Source organism: Thalassophryne amazonica, chromosome 20, assembly GCF_902500255.1.
Source record: "Thalassophryne amazonica chromosome 20, fThaAma1.1, whole genome shotgun sequence".
NCBI classification, from domain to species: Eukaryota; Metazoa; Chordata; class Actinopteri; order Batrachoidiformes; family Batrachoididae; genus Thalassophryne; species Thalassophryne amazonica.
In genome coordinates, this window is record NC_047122.1 from 24,767,729 (window position 1) to 24,793,147 (window position 25,419).

At 40.3% G+C, this 25,419-nt stretch overlaps 1 protein-coding gene across 4 annotated transcripts in view; it reads left to right on the top strand.

Moving 5' to 3' along the window:
• Positions 1 to 25,419, top strand: part of LOC117501603 (glutamate receptor ionotropic, kainate 5-like) — a 382,609-nt gene that overhangs the window by 74,907 nt on the left and 282,283 nt on the right. The window lies entirely within an intron of this gene.

Here is a 25,419-nt window from a genome sequence, read left to right on the forward strand (position 1 = left end):
TTAAATTTGAGATTTAATTAAATATTGTTTTAACTTTATATCTGCTACACTTTCAATAAAGTAAGTTATTGTCTGTGTTGTTTATGAAAAACGGCTGTGCCTCACGTCATTATGTCAGTTACTGTCTGCCACTGTAGAAGACAGGAATTCCGCTATGACCACTGGTATGGCATTTTTTCATACACTTAAGAAGTGAATGCAGAATTACCATAACCATACCGGGCAGTGAGAAGCCTGGAAAAAACTCAGTTTTATGTATCTTCCTGCTGAAACTGGCAGTTTTGGTAAAGCTACATTTTCAATGACCTAAAATGGCCAAAACATATAAAAACTGCTACATTTTCCAAAACACCTGCATATGTGTGCACAGAGTGCAGCTCTGCTCAACCACTTCTATCAAAATCCACACCGTAGGGCAAAATCATACAACTACATTACACTGACCACTAGGGGAAAACTTTCTGAGAATTGGCAGATTTTTATATTTTGACATCACATTCTCATTCCAACTTCTCATTTATTTATGCTCTGTCAGTGGCTATACATTTAACTATACATTTTTGGTGTTTTTGTTCAACAAAATGTACACATTTTTAGTCTTCTAACCACACAAAATTTATCACCAAGAGCAGCCACATTTGTTTTTGTTGTTGGGATTTCCCCATGATGTCATCAGGGATTTATTTACTCCATGCACAGGGAGCAGTTTATTTTAACACAGCATCATCCTAATCAGTGTAACTCATTGTAGGGGAAACTCTGCAAAGCTACATATATATTTGCAACAGTTATGCCATATTTTTATGCATAAAGATATCCCCCTTATAAATTAGTGTTTTGTTTTTGGATACATTAAGGGTAAAACTAAGTGGCAAGTGAAGTCAGTTTTTTCCTATCAAAAGTAAATTTTGTGGATGTCAGTGTCTTTGTATTTATTTCTCATAACAGAGGAAAGGTGGCCCAAAAAATTGTTATTAGTTAGAAGACTACCCCGTCCAACTGATGAGCATGTGTTATGTCTTCTCCAGACTATCAGCTATTTGATAACATGACTCATGTGTGTCACATGCACCTGGGGCACAGTGAATCAGTCTAGAAAGTGATTTACTGAGCCCCAGGATCAAGTGGATGACAAATATTACTTATTGAAGCTCATACATTTATTTTTCCATTAATTATTTCTATAATTTGTGTATATAAACAACTGTTTTCACATTTGAATAGAAATTATTGTATTTATAATAGTTTCTAAAGGACTTATATCACTATATAAGACACTCACACATTACATAGCTGGTTTGCTGGATTATAGTTTGTATATGCATCAGCATATATTTAATAATTTTGAAGAAATCTTTATAATCGTGTTTTTTCATTATATTCTAAGTTGATTCACTGTGCCCCGTGAATTAGTGTTCGGGGCACAGTGAATCAAAAATTATAAAATTGATTTTAAACACCTGTAAATTACACTTGGGGAGACATAAATAACACAGCCTTATAAATAATAACTTGCTGTATTAAATCCACAGTAGAATGATTTCAACCTATCCATAATGTGTTTATGCTTCCACAAAACAACATTTCTGATCCACTGTGCCCCGGCTAACCCTATAGCTAAAATCAAGGTGCAGTTTCCTATCATATAGCGATGCGCATCATCACACTTATCATAAACAAAACAGAAAAAACGTCTTTTCGTTGCTTTAACGGACGTCTGCGTATAGAACTAACTACAGCATTAAAGATTCGAGAGTAAGTGACTGAAGTAAAAAGTGCATTCTCTAGTCAGTTATTGGTGATTCACAAAAACATTAATAATTTCACAATAGGATGGACCTTAGCGGACCTTAGTCTGCCTTAGCGGTTGCCATCCAGGACCAAGGTAGTTCCGTGGTATTGATGTAGCAAAGCGTATCACTAGCGCATGCTCCCAGACTTGACTTGACCATAAAAACTGTTAAAATGCTGCAGAATTCAGGACTGCTGTAAAAAACACAGTTTTCTCCACTGATCCATGTTTTCAATAACAGGACGCAGCAGATTCAATTAGTGATTTTAATCTGATAAAACAAAAACTCACAGCCTTTTGATATACACTGTACAAATCATTTATTCAGTATGTTTGTGAGAACACGTGAATAATTAATCATTTAAAAAGAACTCCGACTGCAGCAGAGCAGTTTCTGTCTCTACTCTTTGAGCTTCTTTTAATTAATTAAAGAGAAAAACTTGTCTAAATTGATTAGATATTGTCAGGGGTCACAGAAAGCTCAGAATAGCTCCTTAAGCACCCCCCCCCACCCAAAAAAAAAAAAAACTCAATTATGTGTCGCTTAGTAACAAAGACGTGAATCACCAAACAATGGAGTGTGGTGGTTATGTTGGGTTGGTGATGCATCTCGTGTACATGTGACCTGGATCAGAGCTTCGCATCAATGTCGAGTTTAATTTGAATTCACTGAATTCCTTTCAGCTCGTCGCCCTCCTCAGCTGACCTCACATGACCTCATCTTCTGCCGCAGATGAGGTCCACAGTTAATGAAAAAGTACTTGAAGAAGAACCTAAGTTCAGAGTCACAGACTCAACGCAATTCGACCTGTTGAGATATCCCATAATCCCTTGCACGCCAGAGCAGTGCTGCAATCAAAACAACATGGAGAAACCACATGAACGACAATTGCAGATAAACATTATACTACCAAATGTACATTTTTATGCCGTTCATAACATTTGTAAGAGACTGCATGAGACCCCTGAACACTTGCTAAAACAAATATTCCAAGTATTCCGTGTCTGCTACATCTTATATTATTCTGGACAAAACAGCACAAACAGTGTTGTAAAGGACAATAAGCAGGGTGTGAAGAGAGCATGCTTCACCCAGAACGACATGATCAGGAAGCGATCGTGGCTCACCGCCAATTCCCATTAGAAATAAAGGTGAAATCACTTGAGATTGTTGTGTGTTTACATAAAAACAATAACAATTCAATTCAATTTATTCATTTCATTTATATAGCGCTAAATCACAACAAAGTTGCCTCAAGGTGCTTAAACCACAAGTAAGGTCTCACCCAGAGGTGGGATGAAGTCACTGACTCAAGTCATGAATCAGCAAGTCCCAAGTCAAGTCTCAAGTCATAATGACGACCAATTGTTTGCAAGCTGATCTGAGAACTTGACTTGGGACTTGCTGATTCATGACTTGGAGTGACTTGACGGTGACTTCGTCCCACCTCTTGTCTAACCTTACCAACCCCCAGAGCAAGTACACAGGCAACAGTGGTGAGGAAAAACTCTCTCTGATGATATTGAGTGTGATGATACAGGGTGACCGTCTAAACATTTAAAAACCTAGATAATATATTCACAGGAGGTTTTAAGAACACTATACAAAAAGTTTTGCCTTGTGATGTTGATGCCATTGATCGTGTGCTGGGGTTTAAATTGGAGCATTATCTGAGCCTCTTAATGCAGTTCTCAGTGTTTCTGAGATTTTGGAAGATTTGAAACCTCAATCCGGGCGAATGCTGCCGGTCTGCGTGATTGCAAACACCTAGGCAAGAAAGGCCGACCTGATTGTGTCATAGGAGGAAGTGCAATAAGGGTAGGTTCTTTTGTTCTTTTTGAATTTACAGATGGTGGATCAGCACTAAATAAAAAACAAAAAAGGTAACTGCTAAAGTAGCAAAAAAAAAAAAAAAAATCATTATGTGCAAGGCTGCACAATATTTCATTGTCATAGAACTTGGTGTGGGATGAGAAAAAGGGTATATTTCAAAACAGGCAGAGGTAAGAACACAGAAAGGCAAGTAAAAGTCAACAGTATCTCTTTTGATGATGTTTTCACTGTATGATGTGACAACGTGGTTTATTTCTGTGTAGGCTCTCAGTTGTCCAGGTGGTTTCCATAGTAGAGAAGCTTGAATCTTTGACTGGACTGGGTTGCTTGACGCGAGGACGTTTCGCTTCAAAATCACAGAAGCTTCCTCAGCTAAAATTCTTGCTCTGGTAGTCTGACTTCTGTCTTGACTCTTGTAGAGAAGAAATACGAAACCAACAAAAGCTGGAGTTTTTTAAACCTAACCAGACCCCTCCTACCGAGAGCCGACTGCTATAGGCTAGTGACTAAACAACAACTCTAATTAGCACCTATTGTGCTCTAGTTAGCACCCTCCTAATGACAGGGCAGCTGTCCCTCCTAATGATGGGATGGAAGCCTTTCCTAATGGCTCCCTTGACCGACTCTCCTGATGACGTGAATGACTCATACCATGAACAAAAGACTGAAACTGCTTTGATCTGAGTACCCCATTGTAAGAGGGGACAAAGCGTGTCTCAGACCCCTTCCCCGGTTAAGGCTGGGTTTCAAACTGTTTTACAAAGAATGCTTCCTTGACACCTCTCTCAAACCATTTCTTCTCTCTGGCTAAGATTTTAACTTCCTTGTCCTCAAACATGTGGTTAGTGTCTTTCAGTTGGAGATGAACTGCAGACTGAGGTCAACTGGCGCTCTTTCTGCGGTGCTGGTATAGCCTTTTGTGTAAAGGTTGCTTAGTCTCACCTATGTAGTGTTCGGTACAGTTTTCCTGACATCTGATAGAATACACTACATTGCTCTGTTTGTAACTAGGGATCATGTCCTTAGGGTGAACTAATTTCTGTCTCAAGGTGTTAACTGGTTTAAAGTAAACTGGGATTTTGTGCTGTCTGAAGATCCTCTGTAGTTTTTCCCCTACTCCTGCTAAATAAGGGAGAGATACTCCTCTTCTTCTTGTCTCTGTCTCCTGTCTATCTGGTCTCTTTGTTTTCTGGGACTTCTGCACTTTGTCCAGGGACCATCGTGGGTACCCACATACTGTGAGGGCTTTCCGTACAAGTTGTTGTTCTTTAGCCCTTCCCTCTGCAGTTGTGGGCACCTGTAGGGCTCTGTGTTGAAGAGTCCTGATCACCCCGAGCTTGTGTTCAAGGGGGTGGTTTGAGCCAAAGAGCAGATATTGGTCAGTGTGAGTGGGTTTTCTGTAAATCCCTGTCTGGAGCTGCCTGTTCTCTCCAATCGTAACATCACAGTCCAAGAAGGCTAATGGTTGTTTCTGGCATCCTCACGTGTGAACTTGATATTGGAATCCACCGAGTTGATGTGTTCTGTAAAGTCCTCAACCTCCTGTTGCTTGATTTTAAACCCATGTGTCCATCGACATATCTGAACCAGTGACTGGGAGAGATGCCGTATTTTCTTCTCTACAAGAGTCAAGACAGAAGTCAGACTACCAGAGCAAGAATTTTAGCTGAGGAAGCTTCTGCGATTGAAGCGAAACGTCCTCGTGTCAAGCAACCCAGTCCAGTCAAAGATTCAAGCTTCTCTACAACATTTTTATTTATTATTTATGTTTACTGCTGGGTCATGGTGATTGGAATGAATATTGCACTGAAGAATGTGGGAGACCTTCTGTTTGACCAGTAAAGTCCTTCTCAGAGGTTGGTGAAAGGTTTGTGCTCGTTTTGTGAATTGTTTTGGAAATTGTGTTGGTAGCATGGCCCAAGCAGAGGGTCACCCCTTTGAGTCTGGTCTGCTTGAGGTTTCTTCCTCAATCATCAGAGGGAGTTTTTCCTTACCACTGTCGACTGTGTGCTTGCTCTGGGGGTTGGTAAGGGTTAGACCTTACTTGTGTCAGGTCTTGAGGCAACTTTGTTGTGATTTGACACTATATAAATGAAAATAAATTGAAATTGAAAATTGCTCATCAAATGCTCTGTGCAGTTGCTGAGGGTCAAAGGTCACTTTACCACCTGTGCATCGTCATAGTCACCGTTCAGGCCTGTGCATCAGAACAAATGATTCATTATTAGTGATCATCAGCTGCTGTCACTCAAACATAAGACAATGATAATCAGCATCATCATCAAAGCGGAATGCAGCCCTGCTCAATGTAATTATGCTGGTGAAGCTGCAGACACAAAGAGCTTTTCTGGGTTTCACTTTAATGATTGTTATAGTGCTTCTGTGGCCATGAGAGCTTCATTATAGCAGCACGTTCAATAAAACCATCGTTTAAGTTTCACACTGTGTTAAAGAATTGGCTTTGTGCAGAGAAACAAATGCAGGCTGTGCAGCCGAGCGGTGTCCAAACACTCAAAGCTTTAATTCCATTTCTGACTTGCAGTGAGCATTTATTTATTTATTTTTTTTTTACAGCTTGAGCAATTTTGTGGTCTACAAAATTAGTTAAAAAAGGTCCAAGCCATTTCTTTAAGTTGCTTTGATTTGCACTGTTCTCAATAATTCCATTCAAGACTTATTTACTGCGGCAGTTGTTTTAAATGGCTTGTTTCATCTTATGGTTTCAGGTCTATTGATTGCAATCCAGGGTCACCTGACCTGCTCCTTGAGGTCACTGGAGCAGCATGGTTTTCATGTGCACCTGCTGCAATGATTAGTCAGGGCCGGTGTTTCTTCACTGCTGATTGGCCGAGCACACCTTTCTTTTTAAAATAACAGCGTGTGGAACAGGACAGGTGACCTCCAGGTGCAGGATTGGTGACCCCTGTTCTAAATATATATTCTTTTGCCATTTTGTGTGTGAAATTGCTACAATACTTGAGGTTGATAGAACTGTGCAGAAAAAACCCCAAACCAAAAACAACCTGCTGTCAGGAACTTATTGCAGCTATTGCATCTGAACATAAAGATCCTCTTCAGTGAAGGTTTGACTTTCACATCATTCACTGACATGCAGCTTGTCATGACAGCACTTTTCTGCACTCTTCTCCTGAAGGGAGAGTTTCTGTGCATATGTCTGAAATATGAGTAGAAAACTCAAAGGGAAGCATCCAGTCACTGCCATTGTTCTCCGCTGCGCGTGCACAGGTATGTGCATGGACGGGCCGGCATGCAACTTGCAATAACTAGTATTAAGATGACTTAATATTTCTTAAAACATACTCTTGCTGTAAACTGGATAAAAATAAACAGTTATTCCGTTTGTCCCTCAAATATTTTGCGCATGTATTTGTGTGCATATGCAGAAATGATCTGGCAGGTGTTATTGACCAGGTACTGACAGGACAGATTGTTTTATACATGTAATTGTTTCCATGTGGGAAAGAGACGGCGGCTTTTTAATCCATTTTCCCGCAGACAAAGTTTCACACGCTGCCTCTCACAACAACCTCACAATAATGAGTTACAGATTTGTACTAAATATAACTCAAGGCTAAAATACCCTCGGCCGTATGAGCATTGTGTTCTTTATAGTTTGCAGTTTTTAATTAATTATTAAGATCCTATTGTCTTACGTACAATTTGTACATGTTCAATAAAGCCCCTCTATCAATCAATCAATCAACACAATATTTATGTTTTAAGAGTGGACGTTGTGCAAATCAAGGAATATTTGTAAATCACCCTCTGTACATTTTCAGGGATTAATGAGACAAATGTAATTCCATAGAAAGTTAGCTTTGAGTTAGCGAAGTTATAATGCACGCTACATATGCAAAGTGTCTTGTAAATGACTCCAGAGATGTTATCAGGTTACAAAAACAGCATTTTCAGTTATAGAAGTGTTTATTTCTCACTAGATTTTACACAATATATGACAAAGAGGTTATATTTAAACATAAGCAAAACAGAGTTTTGCAGCTAGCTATGAGCATGTGACGTCACCCTGTTAACGTCCGCAAAATGGCTTATAAATAAGATTAGAGGTGTTATTAGGTTCTAAAAAACAGCACTTTCAGTTTAGAAGTGTTTATTTCTTGCTAATTTTTACATAATACAACCCCTGGCAAAAAGTATGGAATCACCGGCCTCGGAGGATGTTCATTCAGTTGTTTAATTTTGTAGAAAAAAAAAGCAGATCACAGACATGACACAAAACTAAAGTCATTTCAAATGGCAACTTTCTGGCTTTAAGAAACACTATAAGAAATCAAGAAAAAAAGATTGTGGCAGTCAGTAACGGTTACTTTTTTAGACCAAGCAGAGGAAAAAAATATGGACCAAATACAAACAACATGGGAAGGTTGTTAAAGGCAAACATACTGGTAGACCAAGGAAGACATCAAAGCGTCAAGACAGAAAACTTAAAACTTAAGACAGAAAACTTAAAGCAATGTCTCAAAAATCGAAAATGCACAACAAAACAAATGAGGAACGAATGGGAGGAAACTGGAGTCAACGTCTGTGACCGAACTGTAAGAAACCGCCTAAAGGAAATGGGATTACATACAGAAAGCTAAACGAAAGCCATCATTAACACCTAAACAGAAAAAAACAAGGTTACAATGGGCTAAAGAAAAGCAATCGTGGACTGTGGATGACTGGATGAAAGTCATATTCAGTGATGAATCTCGAATCTGCATTGGGCAAGGTGATGATGCTGGAACTTTTGTTTGGTGCCGTTCCAATGAGATTTATAAAGATGACTGCCTGAAGACAACATGTAAATTTCCACAGTCATTGATGATATGGGGCTGCATGTCAGGTAAAGGCACTGGGGAGATGGCTGTCATTACATCATCAATAAATGCACAAGTTTACGTTGATATTTTGGACACTTTTCTGATGTTTAAGGATGATGAAATCATTTTTCAAGAAGATAATGCATCTTGCCATAGAGCAAAAACTGTGAAAACATTCCTTGCAAAAAGACACATAGGGTCAATTTCATGACATAGGTTAATGTCAATGAGCAGATGTGATTTGATGCAGGTGTTAGTTTTGGGGATGGAAATTTACAGGGTGATTCCATAATTTATTCCTCAGAATTGAGTGAGTCCATATTTTTTTCCTCTGCTTGGTCTAAAAAGTAACCGTTACTGACTGCCACAATCTTTTTTCTTGATTTCTTATAGTGTTTCTTAAAGCCAGAAGTTGCCATTTGAAATGACTTTAGTTTTGTGTCATGTCTGTGATCTGCTTTTTTCTACAAAATTAAACAACAGAATGAACATCCTCCGAGGCCGGTGATTCCATAATTTTGCCAGGGGTTGTATATGTAAAACATCTATATAAAGACCACAAATTGAAGCGACTTTGGAGAGACCAGCCAATGATGTCAAAATGAAGCTCTACTCTGATTGGCTGTCACGCTCGCCACTCAAAAACAAAACTGAATTGATTCAAACACAATGTGACTTTTTAACCTCTTAAAATAGCTCTTAAAATAGGGCGAGGTTAGCCATCTTTGAACTTGCCCAAGGTCTGTGTCCCAAGAATGTTTCCTGTAAATTTGAAGACTTGGGAGTAATAGGACTGGAGCTATGCTGAGCACAGACAGACGGACAGACGGACACAAAGCCTTCGCAAGACCTGATGCCCATATTTGATGCACTCAGGTAAAAACTAATGATAACCCACACAAACTGAACATAAAAATATTTCAGCTGCGACTGTTGATTCTCCTTCACTTTCTGCAAACATAAAACAACAGCAACAACAAAAAGCACAAAGAAGCTGCAATTCACCAGTGAATGGGAATGTTCTGTTTTTGTTGTGAAAACAGAAAGGAGTCGTGCTGAACATGTCTCAGAGGTTGGCTGATTATTTACATAACTACAAATGAAGCCTGGAACATTTCACCAAAGCGTTAAACCGAGGCTGTAAAAGCTAATTAACAGAAGAAGAAAAAGAAAATCATCATCAACTATGTGCGTCTGAAATGTACATTAGTGAACCGTGACATCATGTGTCCAGCCTGCACGTGTACGCCTCTTCTGCAGAGGCCTGACTGTTTGATGATGATGGTCACAACATGACAAAGGACCTCAGTGCCGTTGTTATTCCTTCAAGGTCAGAACGCGGCGAGAGGGAGAGAACAGAGATGAAAGGGAATTAAAGCAGCAGCGGCCTGCTGTGTTTTCTGAGACAATCCATCCCCAAGGGCGTCTTTCTCCTCTGCAGTCACCGTGTAACATTACGTGAAGTGTATTTAGATGTTTCTCACAGAGAGCAATGCACGCAGCGCTGGCTTTAGTATTCAACCAGCTGCCGTGTCTGAGGCCGGTTACACAGTGATGGAGGTCAGGGTCCGTTTTTGTGGGCCTCAGAATCACGTTGCTGCATTTTGGAGACTTGTTTCCAATGGCTCTGAGGTGCACACAGCGGTCCATACTCTTACATCATAGCCAAAAGGTCTCACAGCCTTCAATCTCCTTGTACATTTGGAGTTGTGCCAGGAAAAGCATCCTGTGCCAAATCAGTGCAGAACCACACCAGATCCACTGCAGCAAAACCAGGATGAGTCAACAGAAAACACGTTTGGAGTCCTCACTGGGACGTTTTAGTGAGGTGGTGGAAGCTGCTTATCGATGGATGATCCTGATGTTTGCCTCAGAAACAAGTGTAAGATTGACAGGCGGGTTTGGTCGGGGCCAGCAAGACTGGCGGGTTTGGCCGGGGCTAGTGAGACTGGCGGGTTTGTCGGGGCCAGCAAGACCGGTGGGGTTGGCCGTGGCCAGTGAGACTGGCGTGTTTGGCTGGGGCCAGCGAGACCATCGGGTTTGTCCGGAGCCAGCGAGACCGGCGTGTTTGGCTGGGGCCAGCAAGACCGATGGGTTTGACCGTGGCCAGTGAGGCTGCTGCTTTGTCTTTCTCCTTCAGAACTGAACAGTCCAAAAACAACTTCTCAAATTCTTTTCAAGCATGTGAAGTGAAGTTCCTCTGCAGCATGGACGGTTTTACGGTTTGAGTTAGGGGTGAGGAGATTTGACATCCAGAAGGAGCTCCGATTAACTGCTGCTAGTCCACACTGAGGTGGTTCTGGATTAATGCAGAGGAGACACCAGGAGAGACCCAGAACATGCTGGAGGGATTATGGAAACCATATGGTCTGGGAACATGGAGAGACCCACCAGGAGGAGCTCAAGCAGGACGTGCACAGACTACAGTACATGAGGTGGAGAACAGATCCGGTTTGGGAGCATGTCCTGGTAGTGTGCGTTACCCTGACCTCCACCGCACGTAACTGCTTTGGGTCCTGACCAGAAACCCTCTGGATGTGCTGATAAACATTTGAATTTGTGCATTTTGATTTTATGTTATAAAACTACCAAAAAAAAAAAAAAAAAAAGACATCAATTGTCAAATCCTGATTATTGGCGGAGGATGTAAATGTTATTTGGGATTTATTCAGTCTTGAGTTCCTGCAAAGTGCAGAGAGAAAAAGTAAATGAAATCCATGACAGAAGGAGAGCAAAGCTGGGTGGGAGGAGAAGGAGAGGACAAGGTCGAGAGGAGAAAAGCGAGAGAGCGGGTGGAGCGAGGCGGAGAAAAAGAGATAACAAGGAAGCCAGTTTAAATGTCAGCTTCCCTCAGGTAACTAACACTGTGAAATGACCTCCGTTTGCACATAATAAAATCCAGCGGAGCGATACGAGGCCAACAGAGGCGCTCACACGCCCGCATGTGTTTCTGCCTCGCCGCTTGCCTCCTGATGACCCATATTCTTCACATGAGATTTTAGGTGTTTTTTGGACTTTGTACATTCAGTGTAGTTCACATCCAGACTAACAACACAGTTTTTTTGTTTTTTTTCTTGATGCATTAAAAAAATACACAGACACCAAAATTCGCACAATATCATCAAAAATGGGAAAAATGTGCAAAACAGTTACATGGTTTGAGAAGAGGAGTGTAACTTATAATGTGGCATTTTAAATTTAACACATACAGAGGGCATTTTTATATAGCGCTTTTCAGTGTTGTATAGTAAAGTAAAAATACTTCACTACTGTACTTAAGTACGTTTTGGGAGACTTGGTACTTTACTTGAGTTTTTTTTTAATTCAGCTTACTTTCACTTTTACTTCACTACATTTCTGACCTTAATTGCATACTTCTACTCCGATACATTTTCTATGCGCCATGCCGTTACTCGTTACAAAAAAAGCACACACACACACACACACACACACACGAAAAAAGTTGTGTTTTCACCCTGAGACACCACTGATTACTAGTGACTGCAACGAAGTCAGGCCGATTTGTCATGAGGCATGTCCGGTAGGCTTTTTTGCAGTTGCGCACTTGGAGGGTATTTGTCAGGAAAGTCATAATTTCTCTACATTGATTACAGACCTACAACGGGTCTGTAATCAACTTTTCTGCAGTGCGGCTTTGCTTTGAACCTTGAACCAATTGAAGCTGTGATTCGCAGATCGAAGCACTACATCAGTCTACGATTCGTGGATTCATTGATTTATTTCGCTTTATCCTAATTTTTCCCCGCTAAACCCTGAAGAGCATATGTCTGAGTTATATTTAATATTTTTATGTTAAACCGACTTGTTATGGTCTTCTGAAACAGTTGATAGATGTAATTTATAACTTAAAAAGAAGACCGACACTAACATGTTAGCATGTCTATGGCGTTTTCAATGTTAAAGTTAGCATTAAGCTGTTCGCATCAGCACGTTTGTGTTGATTTGTTTTCTGTATAATTAATGGCTCAGCGTTCGTTGTCATAAAAGAGTCAAATTGTAATTTTTTTAATTTGTTTTTATTCATATATTAATAATAATAGCAACAACAATAATGGTCTACATAATAGACAATAATAGTCAATAATAATAGACTAATAATGTTAAAATACAATTTTAGAGAAAGAGACAAAAAGAACCTAATGAAACAAAACACAACAGAAAAGATAAAACCATGTAACAATGAAAATAAATAAATACATATAGAAATAAATAACTGTTTCCTGTGAACACCTAGTGAGTAGCCTACTCTCATTTAGGTTTTGAAACCTTGTTTCTGAAGTGTTTTTGTGTGATGTGCACAATTTCAGTATTTTGACTGATACTACCAGTCATTTACGTTGCACACCGGGCATTTGCCCGCTGGCCTGATGGCCTACTGGCCTGCGGATTTTTTTTTTTTTTTTTTACGAAGTAAAGCGAGCTGTGAGCTTTTCATGGGGCAGGGATGTGCCCCCCTCCCCCACAACACCCCTAGATTAAAGGTCCAGTTTTGAAGCCTTTTTTACTACAACTACTAATACTACTTAAAATAATAATAATTTCGACAAGTAAAATGTTTAGAGAAAATTTAAATGTTAGAAGAATGTTAGAAAGAATTTAATAGTTACATTTATTAACAATGTAGGTTACAAATTACAAGTTTTACTGTTACAGTGCTGTCAGCAGTTAAATATGAGGTCAAGAAAGAGGTCTTTATTTTACTTTTTATAAAACAAGTATATATTTCATTGAAGTCAAGAAGGGTGACTATACCCAGACAGCAAATAGATCCGGGCCGGATGTAATCCAACATCTGGTACCAATCCTGAAAACAGATCCGGTCCAGACAGTTTTTGCACCCTGGCCCAGATCCGGCACGGCTCCGCTTTACAGTTCTGGAACAGATCCGGACCAGATCTGAACTGGATCCGCAAAAGACCAACCGTTTACAGACCATATCTGGCACGGATCTGGGACAGATGTGGACCGCATCACAGCACCGTGGCAGGAACAAGTTTTACAGGGGTAAGTTCTGTGGATCCGAGGAAACTGATTTGTATCTATAACACACAGATCAGTGTCCCTGGACTTATAAAACTTTATTGTCGTAAGAAAAAAAAAACGCTTTGCAATAAGCATTTAAAAAAGCCTCAGTGACAATCACGATTACAGAGTACAGAGTTTACAACCGCTAATAGATAAAACTGCTTATCGTTATGCCCCATGTTCCTGCCACGGTGCTGTGATGCGGACCACATCTGTCCCAGATCCGTGCCAGATATGGTCTGTAAACAGTTGGTGTTTTGCGGACCCAGTTCAGATCTGGTCCGGATCTGTTCCAGAACTGTAAAGCGGAGCCATGCTGGATCTGAGCCAGGGTGCAAAAACTGTCTGGACTGGATCTGTTTTCAGGATTGGTACCAGATGTTGGACTACATCCGGCCCGGATCTATTTGCTGTCTGGGTAAAGTGAGTTTTGGCAAAACAAGTATCATTGTCATGTTGAGGTGGCAGAGGGTTGTTGTGGGCAGCTGGGGAAAGTAACTAAAAAAAGTAACTAGTAATCTAACTTAGTTACTTTTACAATTGAGTAATCAGTAAAGCCATGGTCACAACCCGCCGTACTTGCCCGTGCATGCAGTCTACTTGCAAAAACGTGGGCTAAATTTGGAGATCCGTATGTCGTAAGTACTGCCTCAGTATGAATTTAGGAGCACGCAGACACGCCGTAGAGGTTTTAGTGCATGCAGAACTTTCGCTGCGGTCAGGCTGCGGATTCACCAGTAGTGCAGATGATGCACGTTGTGAGTACTGCCTCAGTACGGATTCAAAGCAGCACATTTTCATTCAATTACTATTGAATTAACCAAATCCGGTCGTAGGCAGTACGGATTTGGAGGCCGACAGACTTGCATGCACAACGCAGCTTCTCACTTGAACTTGGACTTTATTTCCAAACGTCAGCAACACACACTCCACAGCTTCAGTGTGAAAACTAGCTTTAACTTTTCGAGGCAAGTAAACACTTGCACATCTGACCGCTGCAGGCTGGACATGCTCATGCATCGCCGACGCTGAAAAACACCTGCCGCTCCGGTCCCGCTCATAAAAAAAGAAACGCGACACCCCCCCCAACACACACACACACACACACTGCTTTATTGTCATCTCTCTTTATCGTTACGCTCCTAGAGACGTGCGTTGAATGTACTCCCTCCCTCCTCTTGCTACTGCCTCCGTACGTTTTCACAAAAACGTAGTGGCCGTGGCATCCGCAGAAAACGTACGGCGAAAAAAAAACGCACGGTGGGTTGTGACCGGGGCTTTAAGTAACTAAGTTACTTTTTCAAGGAGTAATCAGTAATCAGTAATTGGATTACTTTTTCAAAGTAACTGTGGCAACACTGGATACCGGTATATAAACCCTCCTATTGGTGCGTAAACTGGTAGATCGGCCCTTTAGTCATGATTGATTGTGGCCTGGACCAATGAGGTGAAGGGCAGGCCAATTACCCCTCCATCTCGGGCCTCGGTTGGGCTACACAGTGCGCCAGTGCCGGACAGAGCGATAACGAGCGATATGGATGGTGGCAAGAAGAGGAAAGGTGGCACTGAAAGAGCCAGGGATCAGAAGAGAGTAGCCCTTCAGGCAGATTCTGCAAAATGGCAGGCAGCCTCAGTAAGTGGTGGAGAAAAAGTTCAACAGGTGGATGTGGTGGGGACCACTACGGCCGTGACGGTAAGTGAAGGTTAACTTCAGCTAATAATTGTTGAACAGCAACCTAACTTGTTCATAAATCAGACATCTGTGTGTGAGAGACATTCTGATCTTCTGGTCCGAAGTAAAGTGGGTCAAAACTAACTGGGTCACTCAAATATGAATTAAGGTTGGATATTATTTTCGTTCGTGCTAACTCTGCCAGTCACGTAACCTAGCCTAGCAATGTAACCTGTGCAAATGGTGTGCATGGCTAGCTACCATGCTGTTGCCTGCTGTTCTTTATTCTTTATTCTATTTGTGTGACGGTCGTGCGTCGGTCATACAAAGTATGCTGTTTTGCACAGTCTGTGGTGCGGTGGCATGGTATAACGGCGTCCCTGTCTAAAATGTATTTTCCCAAGTCCTGGCATAATTTCACATACCTAACATTTTACTTTAAATTGAGAGTCATTCTCTAAGTTGAATTGTTGAATTGAATTGTATCACACAAGTAATGATATATTATTTATAGTATCTCCTACAGTATTTCTATAACAAATGTTTTATATAATTTCTATTTCTAAATTTAAGTAACAAGGCTGAATGAAATGACGGCTTATTATGTCTAAAAAGTAATGTGACCTACTGTCAATAGATCGTACTTTTGATAAGCCTATGATAACTGTATTTCGGGAGAACTTTTCATAATGCTTCTTATAGTGTTAAAATGTATGTGTCTCCTGGTGCACATTGATCGGTTAAGGGACCAAAAAAAAAAAAAAAACACACTGTCACAGCAGGCTTAATTTTTTCCCCTTCGATGGTGGTGGCCTGGTCTTGGTTAAAAATGCCTGGCCTGAAAAATTTCCCCAGTCCAGCCCTGCGTACAAGCCTAGATAAACTTTGTAATATAAAAAAAATCAGTCCGTTTTTGATTATTAACATTTACTTGTACTTTTACTTTCAATACTTGAGTACATTTAGTTGTACATTACTTGTCATACTTAAGTACAATAAATACTAGATACTTTAAGACTTTTACTTGAGTAGCATTTCAATCGGCGGCTTGAACTTCTACCAAAGTCATTTTTTAAATGGGTATCTGTACTTTTACTTAAGTGTGATTTTCCAGTACTTTATACAACACTGGCACTTTTCTGCAATATAAACAGCATCTGACAAATGGCAGATCCTCAACTGCACACCGGGAGAGTCTTGAATAAGAGACTTATTTAACCAGTTGACACCAAAAATGGTGTAAAACTCACAACAGACATTAGTCTGACACATATAGAGGAATTTAGTGGTGGTGGCCAAGCGGTTAAGTGCGCTACTTTTCAATGCAGAAGGTTCCTGGGTCAAGGCCACCCCTGTCCACTCTTTTATCATATTGGGAAATTGATTTTTTATTTTTATTTTTTGGTTTTGTTTTTACATTACCAATATTTCTGCCAAAATTTAAAATGCTTATTTCTCACTAACTTTTAGAAAATATAAGAGAAAAAAATGACAGATTTATACAAAATTACAACCCCAGTTCCAATGAAGTTGGGAAGTTGTGTAAAATGTAAATAAAAACAGAATACAATGATTTGCAAATCCTCTTCAACTTATATTCAATTGAATACACCACAAAGACAAGATATTTAATGTTCAAACTGAAAACTTTATTGTTTTTGTGCAAAGATTTGCTCATTTTGAAATGGATGCCTGCAACACATTTCAAAAAAGACTGGGAAAGTTGATGAATGCTCACAGAACACCTAACTGGAAACAGGTGAGTGTCATGCTTGGGTATAAAAGGAGCATCCCCAAAATGCTCAACTGTTCACAAGCAAAGATGGGGCAAGGATCACCACTTTGTGAGCAACTGCATGAAATATAGTCCAACGGTTTAAGAACAATGTTTCTCAATGTTCAGTTGCAAGGAATTTAGGGATTCCATCATCAACAGTCCATAATATAATCAGAAGATTCAGAGAATCTGGAGAACTTTCTGCGTTTGCGGCAAAGCCAAAAACCAACATTGAATGCCCTTGACCTTCGATCCCTTAGGCGACACTGCATTAAAAACCGACATCATTGTGTAAAGGATCTTACCGCGTGGGCTCAGGATCACTTCAGAAAACCATTGTCACTTAACACAGTTCGTCGCTACATTTCAAATTGTTTTTGGAAATCATGGACATCATGTCCTCCGGACAAAAGAGGAAAAAGACCATCCAAATTGTTACCAGCATAAAGTTAAAAAGCCAGCATCTGTGATGTATGGGGTGTGTTAGTGCCCATGAGATGGGCAACTTACACATCTGTGACGGCACCATCAATTCTGAAAGGTACATCCAGGTTTTGGAGCAACACATGTTGCCATCCAAGCAACGCCTTTTTCAGGGACGTCACTGCTTATTTCAGCAAGACAATGCCAAGCCACATTCTGCACGTGTTACAACAGCGTGGCTTTTCAGTAAAAGAGTACGGGTACTAGACTGGCCTGCCTGCAGTCCAGACCTGTTGCCCATTGAAAATGTGTGACTCATTATGAAGCACAAAATACGACAACAGAGTCCCCGGACTATTGAACAACTGAAGTCGTACATCAAGCAAGAATGGGTAAGAATTCCACCTACAATGCTTCAACAATTAGTGTCCTCAGTTCCCAAACATTTATTGAGTGTTGTTAGAAGGAAAGATGATGTAACACAGTGGTAAACATACTACTGTCCCAGCTTTTTTGAAACATGTTACAGGCATCCATTTTAAAATGAGCAAATATTTTCACAAAAACAATAAACTTTATCAGTTTGAAAATTAAATATCTTGATTTTGTGGCAAATCCAATTGAATATAGGTAGAAGAGGATTTGCAAATCATTGTATCCTGTTTTTATTTACATTTTTCACAACATCCCAACTTCATTGGAATTGGGGTTGTACAACTGTCTGGGAGCCATATTCCACCATTTTGGATTATTTTGGAGTAACCGACCGATGTGCGCCACAAAAACTTCACTCAGATTGACAGTCACTGTGTCGCATCGTTCAGCATTTTGCATAAAAAAGATCTCTCATCGACTATGGCCCCGCCTAGCTGGTTGCACAATGACCACTTGTCTATTGTTGCTGTAAAATGGCCACTCTGAATGAAAATGAATGGCATCTGGTAACTTTTCCTCTGTCTGTTGTAGCTAATGTGATCAAGGGGTGATGGGGTCCCAACCATGCTGACCCCAACAATCTACATAATTACATCATTTCCAGCAACCAAAGTGTTTTGTCTGCATGGATGAGTCAGTAAAAAAACATTGTGTGTCTGCAAAAATAACACTGATACCACAATGTTAATGAAACGCTCACATCTGCCAATATTAATGGGCTCTACTAAAGACTTTTAAAACCAAAAATAAACTAGCTGGTAATTGGAGTAGAACAGTTTTTAAAGCGTAATCAGCTTGTCATCAGTTCAGCAAACAGTTGCTTAAATTGTGGCCCCATAACCGGAATTCTCCTTTTTTCTTTAAAATTGTGATTTATGACACCATAAAGACCTCACAAAGATAAACGCAGGATAGTAATTGCCCTCTTCTGTCAATTAGCCCAGCTAACTGCTGCACTGGTGGAGATAGCCATCCATTTTTTAAGTGCTCTTCTTGCTTCATTTGATGAATCATTAAATTTGTTTGGCTTTAGCTTCAAAATGTAACAACCACAATTTTTATTTTTGCTTCCGCGTTTGCTAACACGCCTGGTGTTTGTTCGCAAACATAGCACTCAATGAATAAGCAAAGTGCTACGTCAACATCTGTTATAGAACTGTTTCTATTTTCAGGTTTTATTAATTAATGAGGTTATTAAAAGCAAACACAATTATGTACTTGCTAATATTTTGAGCCCCCTTTGACAGCTTGTGATTGGTTGACAGTAAGAGTGAAAATATTTCACTTGAAATAAAAGAAATGACACTGATGATAGCAAACTGTTGAAATTAGCACTTAACGTTAGTGTGGTCACACTCTGAGCCAGGAGGAAACTAGTGTGTGGCTTATTTATTTATATATTTTGTCTCCTAGCAACCGGACATGATGCTGTTCTCTTTTGATTTGCATCGCTGTGATGTATGATGAGCAGCAAGCGGCTAATGGGTGATAAGTGCTGCTACCCGCAAACAAAAGTAGAAAAAAAAAAGATTAGATGAACTGGTTTTAGATCAGAAGAATGATAAAATTGGACCAAAACAAAAAACAGACACACAGAGAGGCAGCCGCCATGTTTTCACAAGCTCACCGTGTCCAATGTGGTCATATAGCAGCATGTTTGGTAAATTCACATGACAGGGGCAGAAAGCGCGTACAGCAGAGTGGCTGTTTAATCAGCTCGTCACGTGAGTGTGCGTGGGTTTAATTATGACAGGAAGACATGCGTTTGTGTGGCGGCTCTCTGACAGCGAGGCCTGGCGTCAGTGAGTTTGCCTCCGGAGATGCTATTGTCAGAGAAAATCTTCAGGCTTAATTACCCGTCAGACAAGACAGAAATGAAGACGACAAAAGAAAAGGAGCAGGAGGTACGACGTTCGATCAGGAAGTGGGGAGACGGCGGATTGTAAAAATGACAAACATTCAGAAAATCCTGAAGAAAAAAACAGAGGGCACTTAGAGTGCTCCAATGGTGAAATAAAAACCACATCACTCCAGCAAACAATGCAGAAGGTCAGTCATTGCACTGTGCTTTTCCCATCATGCCTTTCTGTACTTATGTGAGGATTTTAATGTGATTCACTGCAAATATCCAATCACAACAACATGCAAACTTCAGCCAACATGTGGATCATCTCACCAGAGAGAACATAGAGAGGGCCGACCTCCTATATGCTGCATTGTAATTGGCTGAGCGACGGCTGCCATTTTGAATGTGTGTAACTGGGTGTTGCTATAGGCGCACAATGGCAGTCTTTGTGTCACTCTAGAGTCATATTAGAGACAAAGGTTTTAGTTTATGTGCATGTTTCTTGACCATGGATCATAACTATCATGTCAGCAACATCAGAAAACATCAAGATCTAAAGGAACTGAATGTTTGGCTATCGATTGCACCAAGTACACTAAACAAACAAGGAAGTGGCATTCTACTCCAAAGGACAAAATGAGGTGAGCCATGTGCTTGTTTAGTATTGACTACTAATCAGTGCTATTCAGTACTGTTCATGAAAGGCAGACAGGTCCGGTTATGAGAAATATTATGGATCTAGGTATAAATGGCCATATAAATAGCATTTATAGTGTAACCAGAGCTACTATAGTACTACAAACTTGTAAATGAAAATGGAGGCAGTAACTGTCACTGAGTAAGGTTAATGGTGGTGTACACATGAACACACACACAGCAAAGGTAAAAATAGGCAGGCAGAAAGTCTAAAGTGACATGTGTTGATACCTAAATTAACAAAGATTATAAAATCCTGACCAAACCAAGTAGCAATATATATATGTATATATATATATATATATATATATATATTTTTTTTTTTTCAAACGTAATTCACAAAAACTCTCGATGGGAGTATGGAACCCGGGAGAGGTCACTTAAAGTGATATTTTTTCTGGCCATGATAATTTGTGCGCACGTTTTCCTTTAATTGAGCCCACAAATTAATAACACGTGCGCATATTTTCCTGGCCATGATAATTCATGTGCACGTTTTCCTTTAATTGAGCCCTTGAATTAATGAAACGTACGCACGTTTTCCTTTCGTTCAAAATTAACTTCATAATATGACCTAAATTGTCATCCTCACGACGGGGCGACGCTTCGCCATCAGCATCCTTTTTAATGTGCTTAAACTCCAGATGATGTCATGCTGGGTGACCAGATCCATTTCTAATGGGGAAATGTATTACACTGTCTCCTGGTTTGTTGGCTAATAGCCAACATTTATGTGTCAGGACAATATTGAGTGCACGTCTTACAAATTGTGACCACGTTTAAGTAGATCGTGCAATTGTTTTACTCAAACAATGCTTAAAATGCACGCACAATATCATAAAACGTGCACACAATATAATAAAACGTGTGCACAATATAATAAAACGTGTGCACAATAAAATAAAATGAGCACACATTCTCTCCACATGCAAAACATTTTGCGATGACACTTCCAGGGCTCTGTAAAAATGTCTGTTTTTACAAATAAAAAAAATGGAATATTTTACAAAAGCGCATTTATCTGTAAACACCAACACATGACACACGTCACATTAACGTGTTGGTTTACATAATGAATGACTGAACCAATCAGTGTTTAGCGGAGGCACATTTTACCTGTCTGTGTTTGTTACAAAACTTCAGAAGTAGTGCATTATTCAACATTAAAATATATATGTTATATTTTAACTTTGTACAAATGACAGAACTGACATTAATGGATAATTCTATCAGTATTCATTTTATTTATACACCAAACCATAACCCAGCATTGCTTTATTTTCCAAGACCTCCGCCTGACGGGAGTGTTGCGATTGAGTAGATAGTTGAGCTTCATGGCTCCTCTCAGCTTGCTTCTGTGTTGGAAGCCATGTAGTAAATAAGAGCTTCCAGCAGGGGGCAAGATGTTCAAAGACAGAAGTGTTGGCTCATTGTTTGCGTCTGTTGTCGCTTTTGATGCTACCAGAAGCAATCATGGTGTTAAAACTCAAATTCAGCTTGTTAGTAGTTGCAAATGTACCAGAGACAAAGAGACAATACTGGAATGTATCGGTTATCTGTAACTTCCGATACATTTTTGGGTGGTTTATCATTTTATCTTTATCAAAGATAACTTTTCAGTTATCTATCTGTTATCGAAGTTAATGTTTTGGTTATCTGTGCCCACCACTATATATATCTATCTATCTATCTATCTATCTATCTATATATATATATATATATATGAGTGTTTTTCACATGTGTACCAATAAAATAAACTCGAAAATAGCACCTCTGGTAGCTGATTTTGTCCCTAGAAAATCTCCCTACTACTTTTCTCTATTGTACCCAACTTTTTCATAAAATCAGTCCCTACTTTTGCCCTACTTTTTGTGACAAGGTTTGGAAGGCCTGCATTTACAACTTAGTAAAATTTTTAAAACTTGAATGTTATTTTTGTTTTCAACCAACTTTAAAGTTTTAACATACATGGTCCTAAAATAGTTATACCACAATAACTGCAGGCAGATCAGAATAAAACCTTTATTGAAGGATATATTAAATGGAAATTCTTAGGCCAATAGGCTTTCTTGTTCTATCAATAGGCCTATCTGGCCCTATCTAGGCCTATCCCTTTAAAATGCACCAACGCTGACTCAGCTAGATTTGCCAGGGCCACAGACTGTATAGTTAGCTCAACCCTCACTTCCCTATCTTCGGCCAAGTCCTGTAACACTTCCTTTGGAATCCTGAGCTGTTCCCAAGCCAAATTGGAAATATCAACCCTCCAGTGTGTCTTGGCTCCTCCTCCCAGTTGGAAGTGTCTGGATGACCTCCCAAGGGAGATGACCAGGGGACCTTCTCCAGATGCCCTGGATAGTCAAGCTTCTCACCGACAAAGGAATTTCAGTTCCACTGCTTGCATCAGTGACTTTGTTCTTTTGGTCACTGGCCACAGTTCATGACCATAGGTGAGGATAGGAGCATTAAGCAAGTCGTAAACTGAGAGCCTCGCCTTCAGGCTCAGCTGCTTCCTCACCGCGATGGTCTGGTACAGTGTCTGTAAAACAGATGTCTCCCCAATCTGTTTATCGATCTTATGCTGCATCTTACCCCAACTCGTCTACAAGACCTCGAGATACTTAAACTCCTCCACTTGGGGCAATACCTCTCCCCTGACGCAGAAGGGACAATCCACCCTTTTCTGACAGAGGACCATGATCTCAGATTTGGAGGTGCTGATATTGATTTTAGTTGCTTTACACTGTGCCTCAAACCTATTTAGTGTGCATTGGAGGTTAACTGAACATTCTTTGAATGGTCATTGATCATTGCAGCAGAACATTAAATAAACATTTGTAGAATGTTCGAATGCGAACATTACCTGTCCTCATTCTTTGTTCATATGATGTTCGTGCAATGTTCTTGCTCAATATATCTACAATTTGTGATTTTTCCTATTGAGAACTAAAAATGACATAAAACAAACTTTATAAATGTTTTAAAATTCAATAGGTTTTATTTCAATAGTAACTTGCAATGTATTTATGGAATTCACATAAAATCAATCATGCAGAAACTTTTGAAATCACAGATTAAATGATGGAATTCATCTTTACACAATTAAACATCATTGCTCAAAAATAAAAAAAAGCACATAAAATGAAAGATTTTCAATTTTACAAAAGATTTCTTACATGGCATACCACCGACACTACTCCAAAAAATGTTCAGACAAAATAAGAATAAATCTTCAAGAAATAATAATGAAACCTAAAAAAAAAAAAAAAAAAAAAAAAAAAAAAAATCATCTATTGATTTACAAACTACTACACATTTTAGGAGCAAAAATAAATTCAGCTTAAACATAAATCACTGCTTGAAACAAAAACTACAATCTTTTAGACATCTACATACTGTTGTGTGTTGGGGGGGTGTGGCTGGATGTTTTGGTGTTCTTTTCTTTTCTTTGCTCTTCAGGTGGCATGGAAACTGATTCTTCTGTGGAGAAGGTACTGGCTGAAGAGTCCTCACCCTCATCATCATGTGAAGCACCTGTGACTGGTGCTCACATGCAACCTTAAAGACTTTCAGCTGAAGCAGATAATTGGATGGCGTTCTGCATTTAAGGCATGTGTGATTCAAGCAGAACTGCCGGGAACTCGACCTTGTGATGTTCGTTTGTGAGACGCTGAGGACCGCGCCTGGGTTTGACACATCGAGCCCGTGAAGCAGGGAAGGGTGAGGACACATGCTGTCAGCACACATCAAAGGTGATTAAGTGTTTGACTAATTGTTGATAGTAACTTGGTGTTTTGTTACACAGTATACTTGAATTGTGATGAGAATTGTGCAGCTTGCTTCTCACTGCTGTGGCATGCGGATAAGTGATCCTCCACCTGTTGTGAGAAGCTGCTCATTTGCATAAAGTTAAAAAGATACAGACCTGAATGTGTTGCTGATAGCGTGTGTCTTTTTAAAGATATTGTTGTAACTGCTGACTTACCTCACCTCTTCTTTGCTTCACAGAGAGTCAGTTTGTCGTGTCCACCTGCGGAGTGTTTGGTGGTGGTAGTGGGTCCAGGAGCGCCGGGCTTTGATCCTTGCGGGCGCTGGAGAGCGTACCAACAGTCACTCCACCAGAGGGACGCTATTTTTGTTTTTACACCTTTTAAGCACAGCGGGTGAAATAAATATATTGTTTTTGGAACCGCTTTTCTGGTTATTTGTAGCGCTGGGTTCCGTCTGACGCAGGTCCGCTCCTCAACCCGCGTCGACACATAACAGTAGTTCCCGGCCATTCCATAATGGACCCAGCAGCAGAGGCGGTTCCTTTTGCCGAAAAAGTTCAAGAACACTTGGAGAAAATATGGGAGCAATTACAGCATCTCGCAAACCAAATTAAACAAACAGACGCCCGTGTTACGGAGCTTGCAGCGCAAGCCGTTCCGCTTCCTGCTGCGGCATCATCGATACTAGTGCAGATAACTCCGTCACCCAGAGATTCGGCGTCCGAACCGATTGTTTGTCGTCCGGAGCCTTGTGCGGTGATGCAATGTTCTCTGGTTTCTGCTCAGTCAGGTTGGAGTGCCGCAGCTTTACGAGGAATGTTTGTAGATGGGATAAATGAGTCATTAAAAGACGAGCCGGCAGTCCGTGACGAGCCAAACGATTTAGATGAGCTAATATCGTTGGTGATTCGTCTAGATGATCCGATGAAGGAGCGTGGACGCGAGAGAGGACGCCCATCAGAGCGGGTTTTTTCGTCTCGGGGCTTTCCCCGACACAAATCTGGGCCGCCTCTTCTTCGCCCCACTGAGGCTCCTCCGACGGGACCTCTGGCTCCTCCTGTTGACGAGCCCATGCAGCTCGGACGAGCAGAGATTCCTGTATTGCCCAGACACGTAAGCGTCAAGAGAAATAATGGTGACGTATCTCCAAGTGTTCTGGGACAGGCAAAATAACACACATTAAAAAAAAAAAAAAAAAAAAATCTAGCACGAGTAAATGTTTTGTTTTCTTTAAATAGGGGTTATAATTGTACGGGGAGTCAGAGGCGTATCTGGTGGAGTGATTGT